Genomic DNA, 6,000 nt, shown 5'->3' on the forward strand with positions numbered 1-6,000 from the left:
TCACAGACGATACCACAATGCTTTTTCTGTCTGGTTTCTCTCACAACCATGATTCCCTGTCGGTCAGTTCTTCTGGTTCTCTCTTATTGGTGCGATCTGTTCCATTTTAGGTTGTCATATTCTTCAGTTAAAGCTCACCTGTCAGCAATTTCTGCTCGCTTGCCCTTGACTCCTCCTCTATCGTCTAGATTTGAAGTCAAGCTATTTCTTAAAGGCACCCTTCATATCAGGCCCCCCTTCTTTTCATCTCAAGACCTTGGGTTTGGCTGTTTCTAACCAAACCATTTCCTGTTGGATTTCCAAGGCCATTTCTTTTTATTTTCACGGAAAATGTCTTTTATCCTCTGTAAAAGTGCATTGTACTAGGGCGTTCGCCCCCTGTAGTGCTTGTTTCAAGGGTTTGGATACCAGTGCCATCCTTGAGGCTGTACTTGGTCCTGTGTTCATACTTTCACTAAACATTATAAGTTAGGTGTTAATTCCAGGGCCAGAGCAGGCTTTACCAGGGCTATTCTGCATGGGTTTGTTGACTCTCGGGCTTCAGCTGTTGTACTCCCCCTTAGATAAAAAGTGCTGCAACAGTGAAGAGAAGGACATCTACTGTTATGTTAAGATTTCACACTTTACTTTTTGTTGTTGCTACTTTGCAATTTTTTTTTAGATAGACTTGCTCAGTTTAACTTAAAAATGCTTATGTTTAAAAGTCAAAACAATTTGTTTAGACCTGTTAAGGTTTTCTAATGGCCACCATTAGGTATTCTGAGACTTATTAGCCTGAGTTCCGAATTAGGGAGACTCAGACTAAACATGTGGACTTGCATGTAGTAAGTCTAGAATTGCTGGTTTTCGGGATATTCCCTTTTCTCAAATTGTATATGTGTATGTAGGGGACGGCCACCCCCTTGGAAAAAACTGCTTTAATGGCGCGTAACAGTGTTCATCATTCACTGTTCTGCATTTTTTGGACTTCTTGTTTTGTAATTCTGGGGTTCATATTTACAATTCCTCGAATTACAATAGGGACCTTTTCTAATGCTAAGTAATGTATGCCATGTATGAACTTGTCATACATATATTTAGTTGAAAGTATTTGTTGTGCTGCATTGTATGTACTACTTAAACGTTTTATTAATTGTGAAACTTCTGCTTTTATTTCAGGACATGAAAAGAGAATGAAATTTGTGACATTTTCATGAATGGCAGGTGCATTCCATTTGTCAAAGCGGGAGTATTTGAAAATTACAAAGTGGGATGCAAATTAAAGGACTCTTGCAGCAGCTGTCTTTACCGTGCAGGTAATAATCATTTGTTTCAAAACCTGTGATTCCATAATCGTTGTGCCATTCACCTTGTTAATGTGTTTACAATGCTGTTACTTAAATCTATCAAAGTAGTAAAATGTGATGGTTATCTTTCAGCTTGTTTTGTTTTGTTAGTATTAACCAATTTGCCCCAAGAAACGTGCATGTCTTCCTCTAGTATCTTCATTCCCTTTTGTTTCTGAGTTCCTTAATGTCAGAATTTCATGCTGTATATAACATTAATTTTGATGGCATATGAAGACTGCTTGCACCACCTAGTCTGCTGATTTCCATAAGTTCTGGATTTGATGTAAATGCTAATTCTACTTTATAAGCGCTTGTGTTTTGTTCTTCCCTTTTGATCTCTACTATGTCACAGTTTTCTTTTTTTGTTTAGTCCCATATTCTGCGCTTATCGTACTGCACCTGTTTTCATGTATAGATATTACTTGTATTTAGCAATTAGATAAGCTTGTGGGCACAGAAGAACCTAAATTTCAGGAAAAACCTGAGCTCCGTCATTAAGAGCAGAAGGCATAGACTTCATTTAGGTGCAGAAACTGTATCGTGTCACTGTACGACAAAGATTAAAGTTCAGAAACAAGATAATGTTTATATAAATTCTTGCATTCTGTTAAGCGTAGGGTAGTTAAATTAAATATTTAAATCTCATCACATGGGTAGGGTCTGATTGTATGCAGACATACTGAATGATTTTCGAACTGTTATATAGAAACACATTGGTGCAGTTAAATGCTGTTGAGCATGAAGCCTTTGTTTATCTGTGTATATGGGCTGGCATAATGGACTCCTTTCTTTGAATTGAGCCCACAATAGTCATGTTTAACAAAGCACAAGCAACAATAATATTTGCAGATGTAGGGACAAGTATAGGTAATAGGAATCTTTGCAGCATTGGACAGATTTTTATATAACATAATAAACTTCAAAGCAACAGTAAAATTATTGGTATACGATTGTGAAAGCTGGATGTCTTTACAGGATGTCATTGAATCCCACACTGATACAAAATGTTTTCCAGGAAGGGCTAACACAGACAGGCAACTGGTGTCAGAGTCATGGACTAAAACTAAATGCCAGGAAATGCATAATAATATCCTTTGGGAAGTCATCTACTCCTGCTAGCTGTCATATTGACAACACACCCCTTAGAGTTGACCCAGTACTCAGGGAGTTAGGGACACACACAGACATTAAAATAGCTGTTGACCATCACATCTGTACAGCAGTGAGGAAATCATTCTGTCTCGCGCAATAATAAACAAAGGTGTGGCATTTAGGTCCAAGGAAGTCATTGTTCCAGTGTATTCAGACCTGCCATTGAGTACAGTGCCCCTTTTTGGTATGTACCTAACCAGGTGTATCCAACAGTTGGAACATCCACAGAGGTTCCTCATTAAAAGAATACAGGGCATAAGTAAAATGTCTTATGCAGACCGCCTCAAGGCCTAATCCTTGTATTCTGTTTCCTATAGGCTGTTGTGGGGAGATCTATGCCTGACATATCCACAAAACCAACAGCACTAGAATTATTGGTTCTAAAGACTTGAACCTTGCCTATGATATAAATAGGACCTGCTGGAGACACAGAGATGTATCCTAGAAACTACCCCACCTGTGGAATAGGCTTCCCATCCATGTGAAATAGAGATCCTCCATAAACCATTTCAAGTGCAACTTGGGACAGTTAGATGGGAAACAGGAAATTCATCCCTGGTTTGGCACCTGTGTGTGTAATAGACACAGCCAACCTGTAAATGTTTCATCTCCCAGGCCTTTGTAAATATTTCATCTCTCAAGCTCTTGCTTACACTTACCAAGGGTACCAGAACTTGTCAATGATTTGGGATGCATGCATGTCTAGGCTTAAAAAAGGCATTTGTGGTCGTTAGCCTAGTAAACACCTAAGACAATACAGTGGATATAAAATGTTTACACACCCCTGTTAAAATGCCAGATTTTTGTGATATGAAAAAATGAGACCACAATAAATAATTTCAAAACTTTTCCCACCTTTAATTTGACCTGTAACCTGTACAATTCAAATGAAAAACTAACAAATTTGTCAGCGGAAAAGATATAAAAAATAAAAAAAACGTACAATATGCTGGTTGCATAAGTGTGCACACCCTTAAACTAATACTTTGTTGAAGCACCTTTTGATTTAATTATAGCATTCACTCTTCTTGGGTACACACCTGCCATCAATTAAAGAGACTGATTAACCTCAAATAAACTTTCCTGACATTTACTCAGTTGCCTGCTACAGCAAAAAGCCATGGTTCGCAGAGAGCTTACAAAGCATTAACGGGATCTCATTGTTTGAAGGTATTAGTCAGGAGAAGGGTACAAAAAATTTCCACAGCATTGGATATACCATGGAACACAGTGAAGACAGTCATCAAAAAGTGGAGAAAATATGAGACAACAGTGACGTTGCAAAGAACTGAACATCCCTCCAAAATTGATGTAAAGACAAGACAAAAACTGGTCAGGGAGGCTGCCAAGAGACCTACAGCAACACTGAAGGAGCTGCAGGACAAGTACTGGTTGTGTACTGCATGTGACAACAATCTCCTGTATTCTCAATATGTCTGGACTATGGGGTAGGGTTTAAAGTCAGAAGCCTTTTCTTACACAGAAAAACATCCAGGCCCAGCTAAAATTTGCAAAACAATACATTGTCTCCCAAAAGCATGTGGGGGAAATGTGTTATGGTCTGATGAGATCCAAAAGGTATGTTTGGCGCAAAAACAACACCAAAGTAACACCATCCCCACGGTGAAGCATGGTGTTGGCAGGATCATGCTTTGGGGTTGTTTTTCTTCAGCTGGAACCGGGGCTTTAGTCAAGGTGGATGGAATTATGAACAGTTCCAAATACCAGTCACTTTTGGCCCAAAACCTTCAGGTGTTTGCTAGAAAGCTGAAGATGGATTTCACCTTACAGCACTACAGTGACCCCGAGCATACATCCAAATCAACAAAAGAATTGCTTCACCAGAAGAAAATTAAAGTTTTGGAATGGCCCAGCGAGAGTCGAGACCTAAATCCAATAGAAAATCTGTGGGGTAACCTGAAGAGGGCTGTGCACAAGAGATGCCCTCGCAATCTGACAGATTTGGAGCACTTTTGCAAGGAAGAGTGGGCAAATATTGCGAAGTCAAGATGTGCCATGCTGATAGACTCCTACTCAAGAAGACTGAATGCTAAGATTAATTCAAAAGGTGCGTCAACAAAGTATTAGTTAAAGGGTGTGCACACACAACAAAGTGTATTAGCTTAAGGGTGTGCACACATATGCAACTAGCGTATTCTAAGTTTTTAATTTTTTTAAATTTTTCCCCTAACAGATTTGTTTTTCAATTGAATTGTACAGGTTATAGGTCACACTAAAGGTGAGAAAAGTTTTGAAATGATTTATTGTGGTCTCATTTTTTATATCACAAAAACCTGGCATTTTAACAGTGAACCTGTGAGAGAAAGTGATGTGTTTTAGAAAAAAAAAAATCATTGCAACCTTTACAGAAGGTGATTTAGGTTAGAAGCTAACAGTGGCGCAATTTATAGCAATGTCGCCTCACAGCAAGAGGTTCTCTTGATTTTATTCTTGGTTGGGGGTGTCTTCTGTGTGGAGCTTGCATGTCTTCCTTGTGTGCGCATGGGTTTCCTTTGGGTGGTCCAGTTTCTTCCCACTTTCCCATAGGCATGTGTGTGTGGTGTGGAAGAAATGCTGTGGCAGGGCTAGAGTCATCCGGCAGTGTAAACCTTGGCTGTAGATTGTCACTGTTGAATGTGCAAAAATGGGAAAAAGGGTAGTAGATTGATGGATTTACGTTAAAAACAATAATCGTAAAGCTAGTAAGACCTGGCAGATTTCTTGCTTCATAAGGGAGAGTTACATGTAGCAGGTATAGTTATGGAGATGCTGTTTTTGAAGTTGACAGAACAAAGTAAGGCTTAAAGAATAATATTGCTGTGACCTTCAGGGATAGTGCAATGGGAGGGTAGGGATAATCAGCTAGAAGAGAAGGTTCTACAGTTTATTTATGCGAGAGGAGAAAAGGAGTTACAGCTTCTGAATGGGAAGCAAGCTAGAGGATTTGAGTAGAGTGCAGTGGTGCTGTGTAGTCTCATTAGATGATGATCCTTAAAATGTAAAAGTGGTCTAAAATGTTTTGTGAGCAATGCATTGTTGTTAAGGAGAAGGGTATACTTTGTTTGTGATAAGTAATCTAGTAATTTTATAAAACAGTTTTTGTTTCAGGAATTTTTAACTGTAAAATCATTTTGAAGGTAAAATGCAGAAACAGATCAAGGATTACTCCAAAATATTTGGTATTACTAAACCAAAGAGGTAAGAGTCCCAATAGGATCAGTTATTTTGAGAAGAGTGGAAGACAAGAGCATGGAGCCAGTGTTGACAGTACTGACCATTTGCTGGTCAGTAATGAACTAACATAAGAGCTCAAGGTGTGATTAGCAGAGTGTGCATCTGAAGAGAATATTCACCACCTTCTACTACAAGAAGGTCTTCAGCATAGACGATTACCTACAGTTTTAGTAGACTGAGAAGAGTACTGTTAACTGTGTGTGTGTGTGTGTGTGTGTGTGTGTGTATATATATATATATATATATATATATATATATATATATATATATATATATATATATATAT

General features: G+C 38.5%; 1 protein-coding gene across 1 annotated transcript in view; it reads left to right on the plus strand.

The window, feature by feature from the left end:
- Positions 1-6,000, plus strand: part of SESTD1 (SEC14 and spectrin domain containing 1) — a 1,957,182-nt gene that overhangs the window by 237,622 nt on the left and 1,713,560 nt on the right. Inside the window, exon 2 of the mRNA XM_044075265.1 lies at positions 1,159-1,295. The gene's annotated coding sequence lies outside the window, so the exon portion shown is untranslated. The remainder of the gene's footprint in view (positions 1-1,158; positions 1,296-6,000) is intronic.

This window comes from Protopterus annectens, chromosome 6.part0 (assembly GCF_019279795.1).
Source record: "Protopterus annectens isolate FY-2018-M chromosome 6.part0, PAN1.0, whole genome shotgun sequence".
In the NCBI taxonomy this organism is placed as follows: domain Eukaryota; kingdom Metazoa; phylum Chordata; order Ceratodontiformes; family Protopteridae; genus Protopterus; species Protopterus annectens.